Here is a 22,911-nt window from a genome sequence, read left to right as displayed (position 1 = left end):
AAAACCAAAATAAATGAGTTTGCATGAAAAACGTCATTTAAATCCAGGGTCCTCATATTCTGGAAAATCAGGGAATGTCAGGGAAATGAAAATATATCAGGGAAAGCCAGTGAAATGCATTTTGCGCAAAATGTCATGGAAAGTAAGGGACGTAAATATGCAAGTGTAACATTCTTTCTTTCTTTCTTCTTTTTTTAAAATCTAACATTGTTTCATCTGTATCGGTTGTACACATTGACATGTGAAGAGAACCACAATGATACAGCATTCTCATGATGACAGTGATGCAGTATTGCTGTTTCGTGCTGGGGGAGTTAGGTACTGTGGTGTATTTGTGTGTGAGACAGAAAGCGAATAATTGATCATAAAAGTAGAAATCGAAGTACGACTTTTCATCTTCGTGGACATCGATTTTACGACAGATAAAGTATCAGATAAAGATAAACTAGCTTTTAGAATTGACTGTCGAAGCTTTTTGCTGGGCACAATCAAGAATATTGTGGAAAGAAACCTTCTAAAGTACAAACTGGTACGTGCTCTGTCAGCTTTGGACCCCAGGCTACAAAAGAACAACCCAGAACTTGATCAGACTAGGATGAAACGCATTCTACAAACTCTGCATGAGCATAACAGGTTATCTGATTCTGTAGCTGAGAAAGCAAAGTGTCAATTTATGTTTTTCTGTACTGAAATTCTGGGGTCTCATGACTTCAGAGAATACGAGAAGATGGACAGTATAAGGTTAGATAATTTCTTTGCAAGGGTAATATACAAGAAACAAGAATATTCTGATTTGTGGAATATTGCGAAAATGTTTAATTTTATCCCGCGACAATGTCTCAGTGGAGGGCGGGTTCTTAGTCAATAAGACATTTATTGTAGAAAACCAAATCGAAGATTCTCTGGTAGCACAGAGGCGCGTGCATGATGCAATCATGTATTATGGAGGTGTAGAATCTATTTCTGTTGATCGAAGAATGCTTCTCTCATTTCGTTCAGTTCGGAGCCGTTATGATGAATACCTTAAGCAGAAACGAAAAGTGCAGAGGAATGTAAAATCAAAGATGAAGAAAGAGAACTAAGTGCTGACATTAAGAAATTGGAAGCAAAAAAGAAACAAATGGAATTATGTTACATAACAAGAGAAAGTCGCTCTTGTAGAACAAATTCAAGAACTGAAAGCAAAACAAAATTCTGTTTAAAAAATGTAAATTTGAGGATTAACTTGTCTCAGAATTGGCAATATTGAGACTGATAGTGGGCCACGGTGGCTCAGTGGTAGAGCATTCACCTGTTTCACGGGGTCCTTGGTTCGAACACAGCTCGCCCAGGTGAATTTTGTAGTGAACAAACACCGTGTGCGTGGGTTTTCTCGGAATTCTTCCGTTTCCTCCCACTTTCTTCATTCCACCATTTCATTCATTTCTCATCATCACCGTCTGTTTTAGCCCAGACGCATAACCGTGGAACGTAAAACTTAAAGATTTCAAATAAAACACAGTTCTGACCAGAGCAGAATGAAATATATTAAAAACTATACTTACAATGTTACAGTTTCAAGGACCTAACGTCCTCTTCATCAGACACAAACACTGAGAAAAGACATGTGACAGCAGATCTTATATACATGAGAAAGTGAAAGGCCTTTCACTTTCTCATGTATATAAGATCTGCTGTCACATGTCTTTTCTCAGTGTTTGTGTCTGATGAAGAGGACGTTAGGTCCTTGAAACTGTAACATTGTAAGTATAGTTTTTAATATATTTCATTCTGCTCTGGTCAGAACTGTGTTTTATTTGTTACTCTACTTATCCAGAGCCATGGAGTTTGTTCATTATGATCTACCTCCAAGTCTGAAAAGGAGGATTAACACGTGGAAAGACAAAAGGAGGAAGGAAATCTCGTATGTGCAGCAGATCAAGTTCTTGAGGAGGTGTCTGGAAGAGAGAATTACTCCAAAAGGTCTACGGGTGAGAAAGAAAGGATTAGTGTGTGAATCAGTGAGGTTCAAGAAACTAATTAAGAAAATTGAAAAAGAAGTTATCTGGGACGTCATAAGGAAAAGAAGTAAGGAAGTGAAAACAAGTGAGGAAGTGTCTAACCAACTTATGGAACATATAAAGGACGGTGTTAGTATTTTTATGAGAGAAGCAGTGATAAGAGATCTAAGAGAATGGGAAAGGAGTTTTGAAGAAAAAGTTAATACCAGATTAGCCAACAAAGGAAGATTGTTAGGTTGGAGAGAAGAAAAGGATAATAGGAACAGAGTGGTAGTGATAGGTGACATAGTTTTATCGGAAGAAGAGGAGAAGTGCTTAAGTCTAGGACATAAATTTAAGGTTAAAGAGGAAGAAGTGGACAAGAAGGAATTGGTGTACACAGTAGAACAAGCCATTGTAGACATAAAAGATAAGGACGAGAGAGAGAGAATAAGGAAAAAAGCATTGTCGATTGTTAGGCAGAATATGAACAAGAAGGAGAGTAACTTAAGGAAAGAAGAGAAGGAAGGACTGAAAAGATTAAGGAAAAGAAAGGATATCGTAGTGGAACAGGCGGACAAAGGAGGCGCGTTGGTAGTAATGGAGAAAGGATGGTACCAGGAGAAGCTAGAGGAGTTATGTGATCAGACATATGAGGAAGTCGGTAACAAGGACATGAAAGATGAAGTGTTGGAAAAGATAGTACAAGAAGGGAAAAAGGCGGGGATTAAAAAGATGATCAACGAAAAAGGAAGGATTCCTTTCATGAAAGGTTTTCCGAAAATACATAAGAAGGACGTGAAGCTAAGACCAGTACTGGACTGCAGAGGTAACTATTTTGAACCACTAGAGAAGAAATTAAGAGAGATAATGGACGAAATCAGACAAGGACAAAAGACATGCAGAGTGAAGAACACGGAAGAATTGAGGAAGAGGATAGATGAGATTAAGTGGAATCAGGAGAAGGTGTTAATGTTTAGTGTAGATGTTAAAGCCATGTTCACCAGTATAAGAAGGAATTATGTCATAAAGGCAATAGAAGAGGAGATGGAAGGGAAAGTTATAAGTCAGTGGAAAAAGAGAAAGTTATAAGAGCGCTTAAGACTATGTGGGAAAATAGCTATTGCATAATTGGAGAAAGACTAGTGAAGATAAAAGAAGGTTTAAGCATTGGATCCAAGCTGAGTCCAGTTCTAGCGGAAATAGTAATGAACAAGTGGGAGAAAAAAGTGACAGAACAAGCAGGAGGAAAGTTACTGTTCTTTTGCAGGTATGTTGATGATTGTTTAGGCATATGGACAGGGAATAGAAATCAACTGGAGAAATATGTTGAAAGTATAGAAGACCAAGAGAAAGGCATAAGGTTAGAATTAGAAGTTGAAGAAAATAACTCTATCAATTTCATGGATATGAAGATAGAGAAGCAAGGTGAGAAAGTGACTACTAGTTGGTATCAGAAACCGTGTTGGGCAGGTATTTATTGCCACTGGAGAAGTGATGTAGACAAAGCAACTAAGAAGAATTTCATTAGGAACATGGAAAGGAAGATAGAAAACATCAACAGCGAGGAAGAGGGAAAGAAAAAAGATTTGGAAAAATTCTACAAACAATTGAACAATAATGGATATAGGATAGAGCAGTTTAGGAGAAAGAGAAAAGAAGATAATATGGATAGGAAAGAAGAGGAAGACAAGAAGTGGTACGGCATTCAGAGCATAGGCGAAAAGACCGAAGTGCTGAAGAAGTTATTAAGAAAAGGTGGTGTGAAGACTTATAGAAAAGGAGGAGAAACTTTGTTGAAGTGCATAAGGAAGAAAAGGAAAAGGAAGGAAAATCATATAGAGGAGCAGGAAGAAGGAGTGATATATGAAGTGAAGTGTAGTGAGTGTGACATGAAATACATAGGGGAGACGGGGAAAAGGCTTATGGACAGATTAAAACAACATAAGGATGATGTTAGACTGAAAAGGGATAATAATGCTATATACAAACATGTGAAGGAAACGGGACATAAAATAGACTGGGAGGGAGCTAGGGGTTTAGAGAGAGAGAAGAGGAAGATTATTAGAAAGTGGAAAGAGGCTAGAAGAATAAAGAGAGAACAAGAGGAAAACCTAATGAATTGGACAAGCGGTATGAATATACACGAGCAATGGGAGAAATTGTTGGATGTGATAGAAAAGGAACAAGAAAAGTGCATATAGGCTATTAATATTTATTTATTTAATTATTTAAATTTATATATTTATATATTTGTTATATATATATATTTTTTTTTGTTCTTATTTAATATTTTCTATTTGTTATTTAGTTTCTTTGTATGTCATCTCATTAAGGAACTATTAGAAAAAGTGAAAGGGCTCATTATATTTTTCTGTTTGCGCGTAAGTAACTTTATCCTCATTGGTTCCCTCCGACCAATGAGAGAGAAGAAGGGGCGTGGCCTTTCACTTTCTCATGTATATAAGATCTGCTGTCACATGTCTTTTCTCAGTGTTTGTGTCTGATGAAGAGGACGTTAGGTCCTTGAAACTGTAACATTGTAAGTATAGTTTTTAATATATTTCATTCTGCTCTGGTCAGAACTGTGTTTTATTTGTTACTCTACTTATCCAGAGCCATGGAGTTTGTTCATTAAAGATTTCATTTCATTTCATTTTTGCCAGGGAGAGTAGGCAATACATTCTTGATTGCACGTTATATTGCTTATTGTTTTTTTCAAGCCAAAAAAAAAAAAAAAAGCCTAATGTGCAATGTTAAGGTATGTGGTAGTGTATCATACATATATTATTATATACTTACACAATAAATTTTGTGTAAATGACAATTACTCATATTGAACATAACAAATATGTAGATGGAGGAGCGTGTTGGACGGGTATGGCGATGAGATCGTTAAAAAAGTGTATGCTAGAACTTGCCCCACATCTTCCCTTTTATATTCAAGAATTTATGTCAGGGAAATCAATCTTCACTTTTTTGTGGGAACCCTGAAACCAGATGCTTTTCCTCATTGTTTGGTCTTGTTCTTCGTTCTCTTTATACTCAGAAGACGTCTTTATACCATTACGCCTAAAACGGTTAGAACTATTTGTTAGTGCTTTCACTGTTTTAATTTCTCCAAGATATTCATTGGTTGGAGTACAGCATCCCTTTCAGTATCGAGCCCATATAAAACGTGGACCTACAGTCTGATACGGAAATGTGTTCAAAGTTCAATGCTCTCCTACCAGGAATCGAACCCCAGATTCCGTACACCAAACGGGCGCAGCCACCAGCTCAGCAGGGAGAACTCCAGAATGTTCATATATTATATACTTTCGTATTATTGCATTTTGATTACAAGCTAATCGCCCTAACCACACTGGAATATCGCTTCTTGTAAGATCAGCGAAGCCAAGCAGTGGAGGGTCTGGTTCCAGGAAAGATGAATAACCGTCCGAACTCACCAGATGGTGTTGGTATTGCGGCGCCAACTTAGCGTTGTAGAGACAACTGAAGAGCTACTTGAAAGAAAGAAGTAGCGAGCCTCGGTCTGGAAAGTCAGCATTAACGGCGATGGGGACTGATGTGCTGACACATATACACGCATCCCAAAGGTACGATTCCCGTAAGCTCCCAGGAGTTTAGTTTCTAGTTTTTTTTTTATTTATTTAAAACAATATGAAAACAAACAAAACTAAACTAAACAGAGTGAAGATCACTAGTTGTGCTTTGCACGCAAGAATAAGAAGGATGATCGATGCATGAATGATGGTAACATATTGAACGCAGAATGAGAGCAATTCGCCAAAAACATGGATGAGTTGGGATCAAACCAGGACCGCACCGGAATGATGGGCTCTCCCACCGCCACTCTACCGCCTATGATAACTTCAGGAACTGATTCTGTTTACAGCAACAAAAGTAAGAAGTGTGTTAAGAGGGATACAAGAATGCTTATTTTATGAGGTATTATTAAGTGTTTTTGTCAAAAACTTTCTAAATATTAAGCTACTTTCAGAAATCGCTTTCTTTCCTTGTCTTTTTTTCTTTTAGTATTATGCTTTGGGCATTTAATTGTTGCATTCAACTATTTTAATACTTCATTAAAAACTTACTCTCCAAAAATTTACAATGTGAATTAGAATGTTCTTCAAGCGAGAAATGTACAGGAAAGTGGTTGAGAAACTAATATATATATATATAAAATTATAAAATCAACTCCTTACGTTTAGCCTCAGCCGTTTGTACTACTCATTATCAAATCCACCTTGCGAAACGGGCGTCGTTAACTGTATTGTCTCAGGTCCAGATGCCACAATTTCGTGTGGGTTGTAATGAAATACTACCGAAAACCAACTGCTACTTGGGAAAAGTCCCATATAACATTGGTCTTTTCAACACGCATTTTTGCTTAACTGTACAGTGAAATGCTGTCAGAAAAATGTTTAACCATCGGAGTGACCATAGGTGAAGATATTGTGGTCAGGCAAACATGAATAGAGCTCACGTAGAAACATTCAACAAGAGAGGTCAATTCGAGGTTAGCAGCAAACGAGTCGATTGAGGTGCTTCGTGATATTCACCGACTGGCAGGCCAGGAGAATCCATTAGTCCAACGTAACTTTCCCTAGAGATTAACCATTGCGCAGTCCACTGTCAGTCAGGTCCTTCGTCGCCATCTTGGTCCGTAGTGTATACATAAGGTCCGGGTTCAAAACTTTTTTCCCCTACGCTTCGTTAAACGAAAAGCACTTTGCAGGCAGTCGACACGATAGATGATGCATACATCCACCTCAGTACCGCTGGTTAAACTCAGGCGCTCGCTACAACTTTGTTCGCAACTGCCTGGAAAGTTTTCCGCGTGTGTTTATGGTTGTTACTGGATTCAGTCATTCAGGGAAGCTGCTGATATGCACGGTTGATAACAACGTGGAAGTGAATACATGATACTTCCAGGAATTTATTATGTCACCTATGTTTCGGATAGACATCCCACAATTGTACGGTATCATCCAAATGGACAAAGCATTCAGTTATATTGCTAGATTTATCAACATGGAGTAGGAAACGGAAATCCGTTTTATTCCTTTCATGACATTCCTGTAAAAAGTCCTCACACTAGCCGATTGGTTTTCTGCGCATTTGGGTTGCTACAACGATTGTCTACAGCATCGCCGACCCATATCCTCACAGGCCTACGGAAAGCCTGCAAGAAAGGCATAGGAATTTCATCCATTCCATATTCCATCATAGTTTGTTGCGATGGAAACTTCAACGCTGGGGGATAGTTCACAGTCCTGGAGATCCAATAGAGCACCATCGATGGTGGCAGCCAGGTTTCTCGTAAGGTGAGTGTCCTTCAAAATCAGCCAAATATAAACCGTACAACCTGTATGTTCGATTGTCTGTAATTACATTTTACACACAAGATTTTTATAATAAACCAGAGTGCAATCACTGAATGTGTTATCACTAGAGATGGGCAAAATATGAAATATATTAAACAATGCCTCGTATGGCAACGGGAACAAGGATCTTAATGTTTGATGGTACGTTGAGTCGAAATAGCGTATTTTAAATTTTCATATTCTGTTTATGTTGTATGCCTAATCCGATCTCTAACTAAGCTGAAACCTGTGACATTGTACTCGTATTCCTTGAAGGTCAGACGTATTTCTCCTACCTCAAGAGAAGGGGAAGTCCTTCCTAGCTATATCTGATAATGGGGAGAGACTTCTAGCGACTGAAAGTTGACCATTTACTCCAGTGTTAGCGCCGGAGCATTTTAGGGCGCCCTAACATTTCCCTTTTGGTGTCAGGTGTCCCGACTTCGCAAGGTACCGAATCCCACACCACGATCACAACCAACAGAATTCAATTTACAATCTGGAAACTCCTTCAAACTAGACTATAATCCCAGTCCCACTTATGTCAGATTAAGACTGAGGTACTACCTACGTTATCAGAACTAATGATTCGTGCAATCCGCCCATTTCGAAGTGGAACGAATCTCTTTTTTCTGGCAGCATATCTACCTTTCGCTCAGTTTACTTTATGAGAAAAAGAACTTACTTACGTAGGAACAACTTGCATAACCAATATATTTAAATAAATAATATTTCATTATAACCCATTAGGGACAAATTTGTTTAACGCTAATGCAAAATTAAGAAAAATGGGATGAAGTATGGGAAGAAACATGAGAATATGAGACAACTCACTGACACGATGTTGTCTACCACAAAATCACATGACCTGAAATCGAATAAGAAACCCCTTACATCAGAGTTGAGTACTTTATCGCTAAGTCACTCCCTCGTTATATTTTATTTTATCCTTTTAAGTAGAGTACATATCAACAAAGCCAATTGTTATTAGTCAGTTTCATTATTAAAACTAGCTGAAATGCGAGTTCTTCGCATGGGAAGCATAGGTTTATGGAAAATATATGAAAGATAAATCTGCATCCTCCTTCTCTCTTTGCGATGCATATCCTATTCACAGCAAAAAGAAAAACTCAGCTCCACCCAAGAGCTAAATATGTTCAGAAATGCATTCTATCACCAGTGAAGTCATTATTTTTTGCAAAAAATTTAAGCCCATTTCTGAGTTGATATACTTATTTCAATCAAAGTTAACTGATAAAAGCCCAGGTCAACCCAAGTCCCATGTTCAAAAATTCCTTTTAAATGATGTGCATGTTTCATCACTTTAGCCACTTACGAATACGAAATTAGAAATTAAAATATTTTAGAAACTGAATTTACGAAAAACCTCTCAAACACTTTATTAGCAAGATTGACCCCATACGCAGCTGAAATTATTGAAGATATTTACCATTCGACAACTATTCGAAAAGAAATGGGAATACAATACCCCGGTACATTAATTATTTATTGATTTTAGAAAAACTTACGACTCGGTTAGGGGAGAAACATTGTACAACATTCTTACAGAATTCGGAACACCGAAAAAGCTTGTTAGACCAATTAAGATATGTTTAAATGAATCCCAAAGTAAAGTCCGGGTAGGAACATTCTTGTCCACGAGCTTTCACGTCACGAATGCTTGAAACAAGGAGATGCGTTGTCGCCATTATTATTCAACTTTGTCTAGGAGTAAGCTATAAGGAAAATCAAAGATAGCAACCAGAGCCTAGAGCTGAATGGTATTTTCCGGGTTAAGGCGTATGCTGATGACGTAAATTTAATACCAGATGACAGAAGAACAATAGAAAGGAATGCAGAGAAAACTAAACATATGGAAGTTCGTTCAGAATGTAATACTGCAAATTACGAAATATAACTTATCAAGTAATGCTTTCAATGAAGTGGATACTTTCAAATATCTACGGTCAATATTAACAAACCAAAACAATATTCACGAAGAAGTTAAATGTCGACTGAAAGCAGGGAATTCGTGTTATTATTCAGTTCAAAATCTTTTGTCGTCGCGAAGTCTGTCGAGTAATTTGAAGCTTAAAATATAAAAAAAACGATCATGTCTGTTGTTCTGTATGGTTGAGAAACATGGCTGCTTACTTTGAGGAAAGAATGTAGACAAAGTATTTAAGAACAAGATCCTGAGACGAATATTCAGACCCAAGAAGAACGGGAATGGGGAATGGCGGAAACTTCACAACGGAGTTACATAATTGATACCGTTTACCAAAAATTTGTTAGTGCTGGTTTTATGTAATTTTTAACAAATTTTTGTTTAAGTTTGTTAAATTAGAACATAAGACTTGATAACATTGAAAAGAAAGAAATTAGTGGTAGAGACTTCGACGGCGATGTGCAAGGCCATAGTTGCAGATGTGCAGTGGCACTGAGTTTTTATGTATATTCGAAGCAATATTGTAACACTATTTCAAATAACTACAGTCCATTATCTATATAATAACTTGTGTCATTTAGAACCAAAACCCAAAATGAAACATGGTCCTCTGGGCCGAGTCTTCTGATGTGGCGTAGTCAATAATGAAATCGTCCAGTATTTGTTTGTGGAATGGTGGGAGAGTGATTGTTTTAGTGGCTGTGGTGTAGTTGGACTTTTCATAGCGGTCCACATAAATACGTTGGTGTTGTGTCAAATTAGGTGTCAACATAGAGAAGTTATGTGCGACGAAAACAGTAATAAAACGCTGAATTACAAGGTTGGTGATACGTCATTAAGCCAGCTAGCCATCCAGTGTCATACTGACAAGGCTAAATAACTTACTGTTGAATGTAAAGAATTATTCATAGAATTTGAAGTCATAGCTAAACAAGAACTTGCAGCTTTGGAAAATGAGATCAGTGAAATGGAGGACACTTTAGATCAAATAGGTGAAATCGTGCTGGAAACTATTTGATTACATCTTGAGCTTGTAAGTGATGCTAGTACTGAAACGTTCCTTGCTGTCTTACGAAGATTTGCATCACGTAGACGAAAACTACTGCATGTATAGTGATTGTGGTAGCAATTTTGCTGGTGCCAATGTAGAGTTAAAAAGATTATTGAAATTTATGTTATATGTGCAACATAAAGAAAGGTTATCAGAATTCGTTAGCAATCAAGGTATTAAATAGCATTTCAATTCTCCTGCAGCTAGTCATTTTGGTGGACTCTGGGAAGGAGGTGTGAAATCGGTAAAACATTACTTAAAACGTACTGCTAGTAGTGTAAAACAACATTCGAGGAGTTATATACTATGTTAACTCAAATTGAGGCATGTTTGAACTCTAGGCCTTTGAATCAATTGTCTAGTGAACCTAATGATTTACATGTATTGACATCAGGTCATTTTCTTGTAGGACAAGTATTATTAGCTGTACCGAATGAAGATTGTAGAGTAGGTAGAATGAGTTTGATATCTAGATATCGATATCTAGAATAGAAAAGTTTGGTTCAACTATTCTGGAAACAGTGGCGATTGGAATATTTGTCTAGGGTACAGCAGAGGCCTAAATGGTTGTTACAAGAAGGAAATTTGGAGGTTGGAAGCATAATTCTACTGAAGGATGATCGTTTACCACCGCAGCAATGGAAATTAGGTAGAATCACAAAGATTCATATGGGTACTGATGGATTGATACGTGTGATAACTGTATGCACTGCGCACGGAGAATGTAAGAGGCCTATTGTAAAAGTCTCGATCTTGCCTTTTGAGCAGTTCAATGAATCGTAAATTGTATTGTAACTACAATATGTAAATGTATATGTTGAAGAGAAGACTTCAAAACCGGGGGCATGTTGGGTTTTATGTAATTTTTAATGTTTAGTAACTTTTTGTTTAAGATTTGTTATATTAGTGGTAGAGGCTTCGATGGCGGTGTGCAAGGCCATGATTGCGGACGTGCGGCCATGATTGCGGAAGTTTTTACGTATATTTGAAGCAATAGTGTAACATTATTTCAAATAACTACAGTCCACTTTCTACATAATGATTTGTGTTATTTAGAACGAAGAAACAAACTGAAACAGTTAGGGTCATCAAATCTGGAAGGTTCAGGTGGGCAGGTCATGTAGCCAGAATGGAAGAAAGTAGGAACACTTTCAAAGTCTTAATTGAAAATCCAATTGGAAAACGATTATTAGGAAGACCGAGGTGCAGATGGAAGTATAATATTACGATGAATCTCGCAGAAATAGGAATACAAAGTAAAAACTGGCTCCAGCAGGCTAAAGATAGAAGTCAATGGAGAGCTTCTGTGAACGCGACATTGAACCTCCGGGTTCCATAAGCCATAGAGGTAGTTAATTTATTTACGAAAACATTTGCAAACATGTCCACTTATTTTTAATAAGGAATTTGTATACTTAATTACATCATCTTAACTTGATGAGATATTCTACTTTTCGCTTTCGTTTTGAATCCCTCTCCCGTTAGAATAAACATTATACTGAAAGTAACATAGACAAAAGTCCGACTGGAGTCTCTTGGTAACTATGATTCAGATGATACAACCATTTTTCCGTGATGATGAGACAACTTCGAAAACATTATAAATACTGCCACTCTTCTTAGAATCGGAACATTCAAAAATGCTGGCGCACGTGGTCACTTATTTTTAATAAGGAATATATATACTAAGTTTCATCTCTCGAACACGAAAAGCTTGTGACATACTATATTTCTGGTGCACATGAGTGATATAATAATAAAAAATAAAAAAGTAAAAAATAAATAAAACAAAATAATATAAAAAATAGTGGCCTGAGGAGCGTGGTAACCACGTTCAAAAAATAATTTTAAAAGGTTCAGCCGTTTCTCAATGAATAAAACAGACAATGTCGATTAAAATAAGAAAAAGTTACTGATATTTCCCCCACCAGAGAGAGTGAATGAGACAAAGGGGGAGGAGAGGGTAATTTATTTCTCGACAACTGTTAGTTGGATTTGTACTAAATTTGATGGAGAAGTAGCTCATCATCTAAAATATAAAGATCACTGTATTTAGCGGCACAGCTCAGCTAGTGATAGGCTTAGCTCAGTTTGTATGTGGTACTTTATTTCTCGGTAACTACCGGCAGGATCTAAATCATGTTTGGTGGGCAGATACCTCATCGTCTAAAGAATAAAGATCGCTATATTTGGTAACCAAGTGTGATCATGGACAGGCTCGATTCTGTTCAGCTTATATATGTGGTACTTCATTCCTCGGTAACTACGCGTCAGATCTAAAAGAAATTTGGTGGGCAAGTAGCCCATCATCTAAGGAGTAAAGACCGCTATATTTGTGGCGTAGCCTTGTATGTGGTACTTAGTTTGCACTTTCTATGGGAATTAATGTTTAAATGGGTGTAAAGGGCAACCGAGCCTGTATTCCACAGATTGTGCTCTGTATTTCTTATTAACATTCCACACTTTGCCGAAAAATCTGCTAAATCACACTTTCTTGTTATACCAATGGTGGGAGATATTTGTTACCTTTATCTATGAAAGCAGTAACACTTAGAAGGCCTTAGCACGAAATCGTGTAAGAAGGTAAATACTCAAGGAAGCTCTGTGTAAGCAGTAAAGTGATGAGTGTTACTACAAGACTTTAAATCTTGTACTGCCTTTAAGAACTGTGAATTATTTTTGTTAAGCTATATACAGTCTTATTCAAAAATTCTTGACTAATCACCTTGCCTTAGGCCATGTTCTGACAACTGCACACAGGAAATTCTAATACTTTGCCTTCAAATAAATATCTTAATTGGGCAAAGAAAATCGATATTTGCTTGAGTTCATTCCAACTTTAGGTAACAGGTGAAGGTGTTTCAAATAGAGGTGGGTGGTTAGATTTTTGTTCTTACTAGTGACCGCGTTTTGTTAAAATTGTCCTATAGAGTTTCGAGGCCTGTCTTCCATTCTAGGTTGAAGTTACTTACTGACATATATCGCCATTTTGTACCAGGTTGGTGCAATAATAATTCCGATTTTTGTTAGTTTAAACTTTGACATTTAATTTTGAGCAACCGTTATTTAACAATGGTCATGTAATAAACCATTTTAAAGAACAAAGTTCGCTTTACTTATCACTGCAATATTTTCTGTTGTTTGTTTAAAATTAACTATGTAATGATGTAAATACAGTAAAAATTCGAGCGATTTTATTCTATAAGATCAAATTGAGGTGTAAAGCTGCAGGAACTGCAATATCAACCAAGCATTTAACAGTGGATCAAAAGTAAACGTACAGTTCAACATTGTTTTAAAAGTTTCCTTGAAGATGGGAAGGGTCGTGAATGTTCTTCTGCGATTAAGGATGAGGAATTGAGGTTCATTACTAAACTGGACCATGCAAAGCAACTAGAGAGATTGTAGAACTTCAGGTTGACTATTCAATGGTTGTTCGACATTTGCACTAAATGGGAAAATCGATAAAGCTTGAGAAATGGGTGTCCCACGATCTGAACAAAAACTAAAACCTTCGTCAACACGAAATTTGTTCCGCGCTTCTTCTTAGCAACAAAAATTATCTATTTATCGATCGCAATGTGACATCTGACAAGAGATGGATCTTACACGACAACCGATGGCATTTCGCGCAGTCGCTGCACAGCTTAAGGCACCAAGCCATTTCTTCAGACCGAAGATGCATTAAAAACAACTGTCGGTACGCACGGGGAGTCACTAACTACTTCTTGAACGCTGGCGACACCATCACATTAGACAAGTATTGCCAGAATCCAAAACTACAAAATTTATGGCCAGCATTGATTAACTGAAAGGGACTGTTTCTTTTTCACGAAACACCAGATCGCATATCTCCCAACTGACAGTATAAGAATTGAACGAATTGGGATACGAAACTCTACCTCACTTAGCTTACTTACCAGACCTTTCTTCAACGGTTACCTTTTCAAGCACTTAGACACTTTCCTGTAAACGAATGTCTTTAACAACCAAGCAGAAGCCCACAATCCATTTGAAAAGTTCGTCGGTTGTAAAACTCCTGATTTCTACGCTACCAGAATCAATAGAGTTTCTCTTGTTGGCAAAAATGCATTTTTTTTTAAATGAATAAATTTAATTCTCTAAGCTTAAAGTTGATATTTCGAGAGACCGATTATTTTTGCACCAAACTGATACTTCTTTACTGGTTCAGAACTGTGGAAGGATAAGATCAATAATCTTTAAAACACATGACCTCTTCTGAAAATTTCTGATGTATATGGTCTTTTGATACATACACACTAACAGCTGTAGTTTTCACGTTTAAAAGAACTATTAACTGTTTACTTCATTATCTATTATTGATATAGATGGTTGTTTTGTTCCTATTATCATTATATACTATAAACATGCTTCAAAAACAAGTAAAAACTTTTATTTTAAAACTGTACTTGTTAGTTACATATTGATGTGTTAGGTTGATGCGAACGAAATGTCTGTCCAGGTGCGTCACATCCAAAGAAAAAAAAGAGAAGATGACGACTACAATACCTGATTAATCAAAATAGTCGCCCACATACTTCTTCTATCGCTCAGCTAACGATTGGATTCCGTGGTCAAAGATGCCTGAAGTTCTCAACCGCACGTTGCACCGCCACATCATCAGGGAAGGTCTTTCCTCCCATGAAGTGATAGTCAGTAAGAGAGAAATCGGAGAATAAGGTATGTGAGCAAGCGTACCATAATATAAGACATACAGGATGTCTACTAAAATTCCAAAATGAAATTTCGAAATACCTTTTCTTCACGAAATCATAAAATTTCCTAACATTTTCAAGAGCAAATTTGGGTGCGAATCAGGGCGAATTTTCATCCATGCGATAGAAACGTACTTTGCTTGCGATTTGGTAGCGTCTAAAGCCGACCATAGACATTTTTGGTGGTGAATTTTGACGTTTTATAGAACGAAATTTTCCAATCTGTACTTACATTTGTACAGTTAAAAAAAAATCGTGACCCAAAAGCTAAATTTCGTGACTTTCATGACCGTTTTCTGATTTCGTAACTTTTTCGTGACATTCGTGACCGACAGACACCCTGCACATAGGAAAAAAGCACTGTCTTTTGAGAGAAATGTGAGGTGCATTTTCGCGCAAGACGAAAGAACAATGTCTGTTGGCCACTACTGGAAGCTTGAGGACAAGTCTGCTGTGCATTTCATTGAGGTTCAGAACTGTAACAATCCACAATAACAGTTTTCCTCGACAAAGAGAAAAATGATGTTTCCTTTTCAGTATAAACCACCAGATCAACTTTCTGTGTGGTTTTGGAAACCATCCTGGACGTTAATCACTGTCCAATCATTGTCCTGGCAGTTCATGATTATCTTACTAGATCCATTTTTCATCAGACGTGACAATCCGATGCAGAAAATATCCCATGTTACTCCGTACAATCACAAAACTGCACGCCTTCAGATGGCAATCTTTGTTTAGCTGGTATCAGCTCAGGTACAGCCAGCACCCGGAGTTTAAATTTTTCACTTTACTGATTGCACGGAGTCGCCGAACAACGGTGGTACGGTGTATGCCTAACTCGTCGACAATGATACGAACACTTTCCCGTGGGCCTGCTTCCACGGTGTTTCTAAAGAGCTCATCTAAACACTGGTCGATCTCCATGGGGCATACTTTGTAATCTGTATCACTGGAACGTATTCTGACAAACCAACGGCAAATGGTGTGTTTATTCGCCATTCCTAGCCCAAATGGACGTTAATGATTTTATAGTTTGCTGTGCAGAATGTGGCACTTTTGAATTCGAAAAGAAAAATCATCCGCTAGTGTCCATGGTGCACTTCATACAACCCTGTTCAAACACACACTCTCTTTTGATTGTCTGGTACCCGACATATTTGCTGGACGTGTACTGAGTCTGTAACGTTAGATGTGTGACAATAGTCCATCCCTTATTGTGTTACTGAGATGAATTTCCCACTTGACGTAAAAACTGACATTCCATTCGCACCAATCTAATAAAAATGTTTTTTATTTGCCATCACTACCATTTCCCACTATTTTCACTATGCCATCTGCTGTACAAATCAATGGAAATAAAATATGTAATGCCCTTCCTGTTGGTCGAGCTGGCTATCGTATGTGCATTCGGTGCACAAGTCCGGGTAGGAAAACCTTAAAAATATGAACGCATTATGATGGTTAAGATTCTATTTCTAAATGTAGATCCACATCTCATATAGCCCTCGTGCTCAAAAGGGACCCTAAATTCCAACTAATCAATCAAATGATGTAATAACTTTTGAATTGCAACTGTTGTTCTATTTATAAATGTTAATGCAGATGTTAATGAAAGAAATTTCAACATTTAACAACTGTGGATTAGTTAACAAAGGTTATTGATTTCATCCTTCGACAATTCTGAACCTGCAAATAAATACAAAATGATTTTATATATTTTGCGATATGACAAGATACAAATATATGTGTCGAAATTGTACACAACAATTTTAACAATATGCTATCACCAGTAAGTTTTTTGTGTAATTACGCGCCAAATCCTGTCGTTATAGTTTATGAATTGTCATGTGACTTTATATATATTGCCATTAATCACTGCTCACATTGTACTGATAAGGAGTTAGTATGTTGCTGCTCCGCTATACGTCTGATGCCAGCTTCTACCCCTAGGAAGATAAACAAGGTTGCAGTAGACTTCGGTTGGTATTATCCTCCATTCCTCATGCAACATGGCAAGAAATGCTGTGGCTGCTATACGCTTTGTGGTCGACCCTTCAATAGACATTCCAACTCATTCCAGAAACATTCAATAGGCTTGAGGTCTGAGCTTTAGGTCGGTCAGTTGACACTTGCGTCTTTATTTCCTCAAACCATTGTGCGATTGCGTGCGCTTTATGGACGTTGCCACTGTCATGTTGAAACAGAAACGGCTACCGAACTGTTGCTAAAGGATAGGTAGCGCAGAGTTTTCTAGGATTGATTGATAGGCATCGGCATTTATTGTTCCAGGCATTAATACCAGAGGTTCCATTCCAAACCATATGAAACAGACCAATACCATGATATCTACAGCGCCAAATTTCACAGTGGGAACAAGAGATCAACTCATAAGTGCTAAACACGTCCATCGGATTATCACATGTAGCGTGATTTGTCATTCCACATAATGTTCTTCTACTCTTCCACTGTCTACTTGCGCCGTGTTTCGTACCGTTATGATCGCTACTGCTCATTGGCTCACCACGTGAAGTATTCTTAATAATGAAAGTTTCACACAATTGGGCAAAATTGATCTAGAATTCGTTGATTCTACTGTACCTTTTTCTAATAAAATTTGTAACAGAATCTTACTTGAAACTATCACGTGAAATTTATACATCATAGTAAGTTACAAATAGTTTGCGAAATACTCCAGAAATACATACTTCACTGGATATTACACCTATTATCTATAGTTTTTCGTTAGTTCACAACATTTGTGATATGGTTTAATTCTTGCCTGAATCCCAGAATATTACGGAATTATAATTTACAAGACAACTAACGCTTATCATCACTTTATCTTGGACTAGAATACTCACCGATTATTTCTTATTTTCAAATTCGCAATTATCTTACATATCTTAACTTCATCCTTCCATGATAATTATTTCTGCAGTTGTCTTTGTATATATATATATATATATATATATATATATTAGGTAGAGGGAGTATGAAGAATAAATATTGATAGCTTCAAAATGTTATCATACATATCCAGATTCATATGTACTTTTGTTCACCAATAGCTTTTTTTTTTTCTCAACACCGCCACAACAACTATGAACGTAAAGCGGAAAAAAGTCAAGGACTAATATAAAGGAAGCATGAAAAATATACTTTGGCCATTTGAGTAGGTCACGAAACTAGTCAATGTATTTCGTCAACATTTTATAGATTTCAACTTCAAGACAAAGATGTAGATAAAAGTACCGAAAGGTAACATTCTTATACGTAAGAAACGCTGCTGAAAATTTCTTAACCCAATCCACGAGTGCAGGTAGAATGACGCAATTGTACAGTTTTAAAGAACATATATCTGAATGTACAAATACAAATTTTCATATTAATAACGAAATTCTTATTGTTTTTCAGGCCCCCGAACTGATCTTGGGTGTTCAACCAGCGAATTTCACGAATATCGAGATCAGAATTGTCATCAAATTTCTGTTTCATCAAAGAAAATAACCGAAACAAATTCATGAGAAAATCGCTAAAACAGTATGGGACTCTCCTCCGTCATAGGCAGTGGCGAAGAAGCTGGTGGTATAGTTTAAACGTGGAAATTTCTCAACAGATAATGCTCCGTGTGCAGGAAGACCAAAAACAGTGATTGTCCCCGAAATCGTGGATGAAATTCATGACACTATTCGAGAAAATCACAGAATCTCCGCAAAACGTGTGGCACAAATTATGGGCCTTCCTCGGGAACGTGTTGCTAGCATAATTCATAATGACTTGGGCATACGCAAGCTTTCGGCAAAATGGGTTTCCATAAATCTATCAGCAGAACAAAAGCATAAAAGAAGGAGAGGATCAAGGGAAGTCATCTCCCATTTTGACCGCAATGCCGACCAATTTCTGTAACGAACAATAATTATGGACGAAACATTGTTGTACCATTACGATACTGAAACGAAACAAGAGTCAACGTAGTTGCGGCACTCAAGTTTCTCTCGCTCCAAAAAGTTCAAGAGAAAGAAGTCGGCTACGAAAGTATTAGCAATATTCTTTTGGAATATGGATGGAGTTGTACTCATAGACTACCTACCCGAGAGCTGCCTACCTGTTTGTGTATTACTCTGCATTACTCACAAAACAAACACAAAATGAAAGTGCAACGCCCCGAAAAATAAATCTGTTCCTTCAGGACAATTCCCCTGTTCATCGAGCACTGTAAACACATCTGACATTGCATATATAGAATTTCAACGTTTAGATCCTCTCATTCCCCAGATCTAGCTCCATAAGAACTTAACCACACTTAACAAGACACCATTTTGGATCTAGTAAGGTGGTGATTAATACTATGGAACTATGGTGCGAGGAACAGTCTTCAGAGTTTATTTAACTGGTCTGCTAAAATCTATACATCGTGCAAAAAAGTGTATTCAACTTCGGGGGGAGCATGTAGAGTAACTGTAAAATTTTTCATCATTCCACATGCACTTCCTCTGGGTTGGGCTACGAACTTCTCAGCAGCCCCTTGTATTTACTTACAAGAACTCGAAGTATGGAATAAAAATTAAAATTTATCCAGAAACTAATATGAGACATTAGATATGAAGCCATCGCTAGACATTAAGCTATGTAGGATTCAACGATAGACAACTCAAATTAGATTATGCCTATATTTTACTTAAGGTTTATTCCTTAATCTGTGGCCTGTACACTGAACCAAAGAAGTATCTCCCCCCCTAAATGCTCTAATTCCATTACTTGGGGTCCAGGTCATTTGCAGTTGTGAGAACGCCTAGACAGACGCAACCCAACTTACACGTAACTTTTCTCGGCACTGACAGCAGTTGGTAGCCCTGATCCAGATGTTTATGCAGGTAAAATTGTAAAGTAGGTGACTAACGAAACAGTTCTCCATTCTAAGATGAATCTCTATGGTTCGAATCGTGTTTTCCAAAGAACACCATATATTAATCTCAATATTGCTGTGCATGTATTATTTCTTTATATACTGTATGTTTAGAGAAATAAAAATACTGACCACGCATGAATCAGTAAATACTTGAAAGTAGCTGAAAATATCAAATCTATAACAACTACAGGAAAATAAGTTTGTAAGTGATTGCCTCCATTGAGAGACCTTCACCAATTCTCCTCATTTCAACATCTTTTTCTTTCTGGAGGAGAGATCTTGCTTGGCACACGGAGTATGTATTGAAATTGAAACATTTGAAAAAGTTTTAACCTGGCTGGGATTCGAACCCGGGTCCACCGAATAGAAGTTCAATACGCTAACCACTTACCTACCGCGTCACTTCATCTTTCATCGAAACTATTAGCTAATTAAAATCGTTGCATGTAAGACTATACAAAATACTAATGATCGTATAATGAGACGTTCCTTCTGAGTGTCACAATAACTTATTCGATATTTCCTTCTTTAACGCAAAAACAAGTTGTATAGACGTTCCTCAATCAGGAACATATCACGAAACGTTCTTCAAGTTAAGGCTACGTCATCGTTTTCAGCAATGATCCCAATTTACAATACAATTCTTCTTTACCTTCTAGTTTCCAAAGAAGAAAAGAGGGTAGAAATTAATTTCACATTCTTCGAATTATATCAACACGTGTAGAAATAGTGTGTGCTATGTTTATCTAACATAACTATTAGTTTATTTTCTTATCTCTGTATGAGGAATTGATTGCAAAGTGTGAAACAAGAGAAGTGCCATTACAGCGACCCGCGTTCGAATCCCGTCGTGGGATTTATTTTTTTCTTTATTGGAAGGTATTGTTTACGTAATTGATACTGGAATTCTGTTATTCCTTTATAATAATAATAATAATAATAATAATAATAATAATAATAATAATAATAATAATAATAATAATAATAATAATTATTATTATTATTATTATTATTATTATTATTATTAATAGTAACGCGAAGTCTAGATTTGGCTACATATTTTATATTTTATGAATTTTCTGATTGGATTTCAAGTCTTTTTGTTGAATAATCAACACACTCCACTGTAGGGGGTTTGGGGGAGGGAAATATCATCCTGTTGCTTTTTATTTGTTTACCTACACGCTACACTAAGCTTGGATAGCACATTTCACCTTTCTATATCTACGGGAAGTACCCTAAAGGTTTTGATGACCATAAGAGAGTAAGTGAATAAGTGATGAGATCAATGAACTTTGCTTTTAACATCATTTAAAGTATCAGGTTGTCGGAAGTCATGTTGTATTTTAGTAAATTATAACAAATGATTTGTGGATATACTAGAGTTCTTCGGATCACGCAATAGCTATGTCATGAATAACTAAGATGTTGAGCGTTTTGTGTATTAATATTGCTCTTTGTTTGCTTTGGTTTTACAGATTTGACCGGAGATGGCGTGGGTCAATGAAACCTTGACACACGACCCACCACCCACCATGAACCAGTGACCCACCAAATCACATCGTCATCAACTCTGACACATGATCCACGGCCTCTTCTCTACCAACTAAAGAGTAATAAAACCAGGTTGTGAAATTTTAACTAATAGGAGTTTGAATTTCTTCGGTCAATTGCTCAAGCACCGCTCTGTTACAATAACGGTGGATCTGACATTACTATATAAAATGGTAAAGTGTTTGTCATGGGCAAAATTACAATGAATTTCAAATTATCAGGGTCTAATTATTATTATTATTATTTGAATTATCGATACTTTTCAGTGGAAAAACGGACGAAATTTTCAAGTCCCAATTCAAGGTAAGTAGACCAATGTACAGAAGCTTACTTATAAATTTTATGTCTATTTGTCTCACAACTTTATAGGTTGAAATAGAGCACAACTCTATTTGTACTCTTAGCGCTGCATATAATAAACAAGCTTCAGAAATTATTATAATAGAACCGCATGGTAAGCATATATGGATATCATGCGAAGCACTGTATTTTTTTGTATTTTAACTTGTGTCTCAACTAATATCGATCGTTTTCGATTATTTTTACAAACTAACCCACTATCAATTTACCATATATAGAAAGTGCCGCCCATAAAGGAGAATATTAAAAAATGCTAGGAGACGTTCTGTTCATTTTCAGTAAATAGTTAATATACTGAATTTCAGCTCCGTAAATTTGCTTGTCAGCTTGTGAGATATTCAATTTTCTTCGCAAAAATTCGGATCCCCACTATCCCTTAGGATATTATTATAATGAAAGCAATATAACATCCCAGTTTGGATTAAGGCCTAACTATATACCAAAAGTCATTTCATTTGACTGAAATTTGGCTGTAATGATTAGGCACACATAGTTACACTCAATTTTTTCATATAATAATTTATATACTACAGTGATTCAAAAATGTAGTTTTTCCAGTAATTAGTTCCACTAAAACTCACAGACTGTGTCTCGAAAGCCAAGTAGTAGTATAGTCCTATCGCTATTATTACAATTTCAAATATCAATATCCAAAAATGCTTTAAGTTCTATTTTCACTTACAGATACTCATCTCAGGTAAGTAAACAGAAACAAATGAAAAAAGCGAAATGGATGCCTTAAAAGTAAAACGTAGACAAATTGACCAGTGTTCAGAAGCACGTACAAGCGCAATGTGCTAGTATTTATAAATGATTTTGATGTAGGTTCAAACCCGGGCCAAGGATTTTTTTTATTTCTATATTTTATTTTTTAAATTTTCAAAATACTTTTTTCATTAAAATAAAATGAAAATAATGCTCAAAAAGTGATTACGTTACGTATGCAGTTTTGCTACACGAATCCACAGTATAAGTAGTAGTAAGAGTAGTAGTAGTAGGAGC

The 22,911-nt window shown here is 36.7% G+C and overlaps 1 protein-coding gene across 2 annotated transcripts in view; it reads right to left on the bottom strand.

Annotated features, from left to right (window-relative positions):
• The window catches only part of LOC145686479 (protein FAM76A), a 223,809-nt gene that overhangs the window by 90,748 nt on the left and 110,150 nt on the right, over window positions 1–22,911 (bottom strand). The gene's annotated exons all lie outside the window — the stretch shown is intronic.

Source organism: Thermobia domestica, chromosome 5 (genome assembly GCF_964235325.1).
Source record: "Thermobia domestica chromosome 5, izTheDome1.hap1.1, whole genome shotgun sequence".
Taxonomy (NCBI): Eukaryota; Metazoa; Arthropoda; class Insecta; order Zygentoma; family Lepismatidae; genus Thermobia; species Thermobia domestica.
This window is presented reverse-complemented; position numbering and strand designations above follow the sequence as displayed.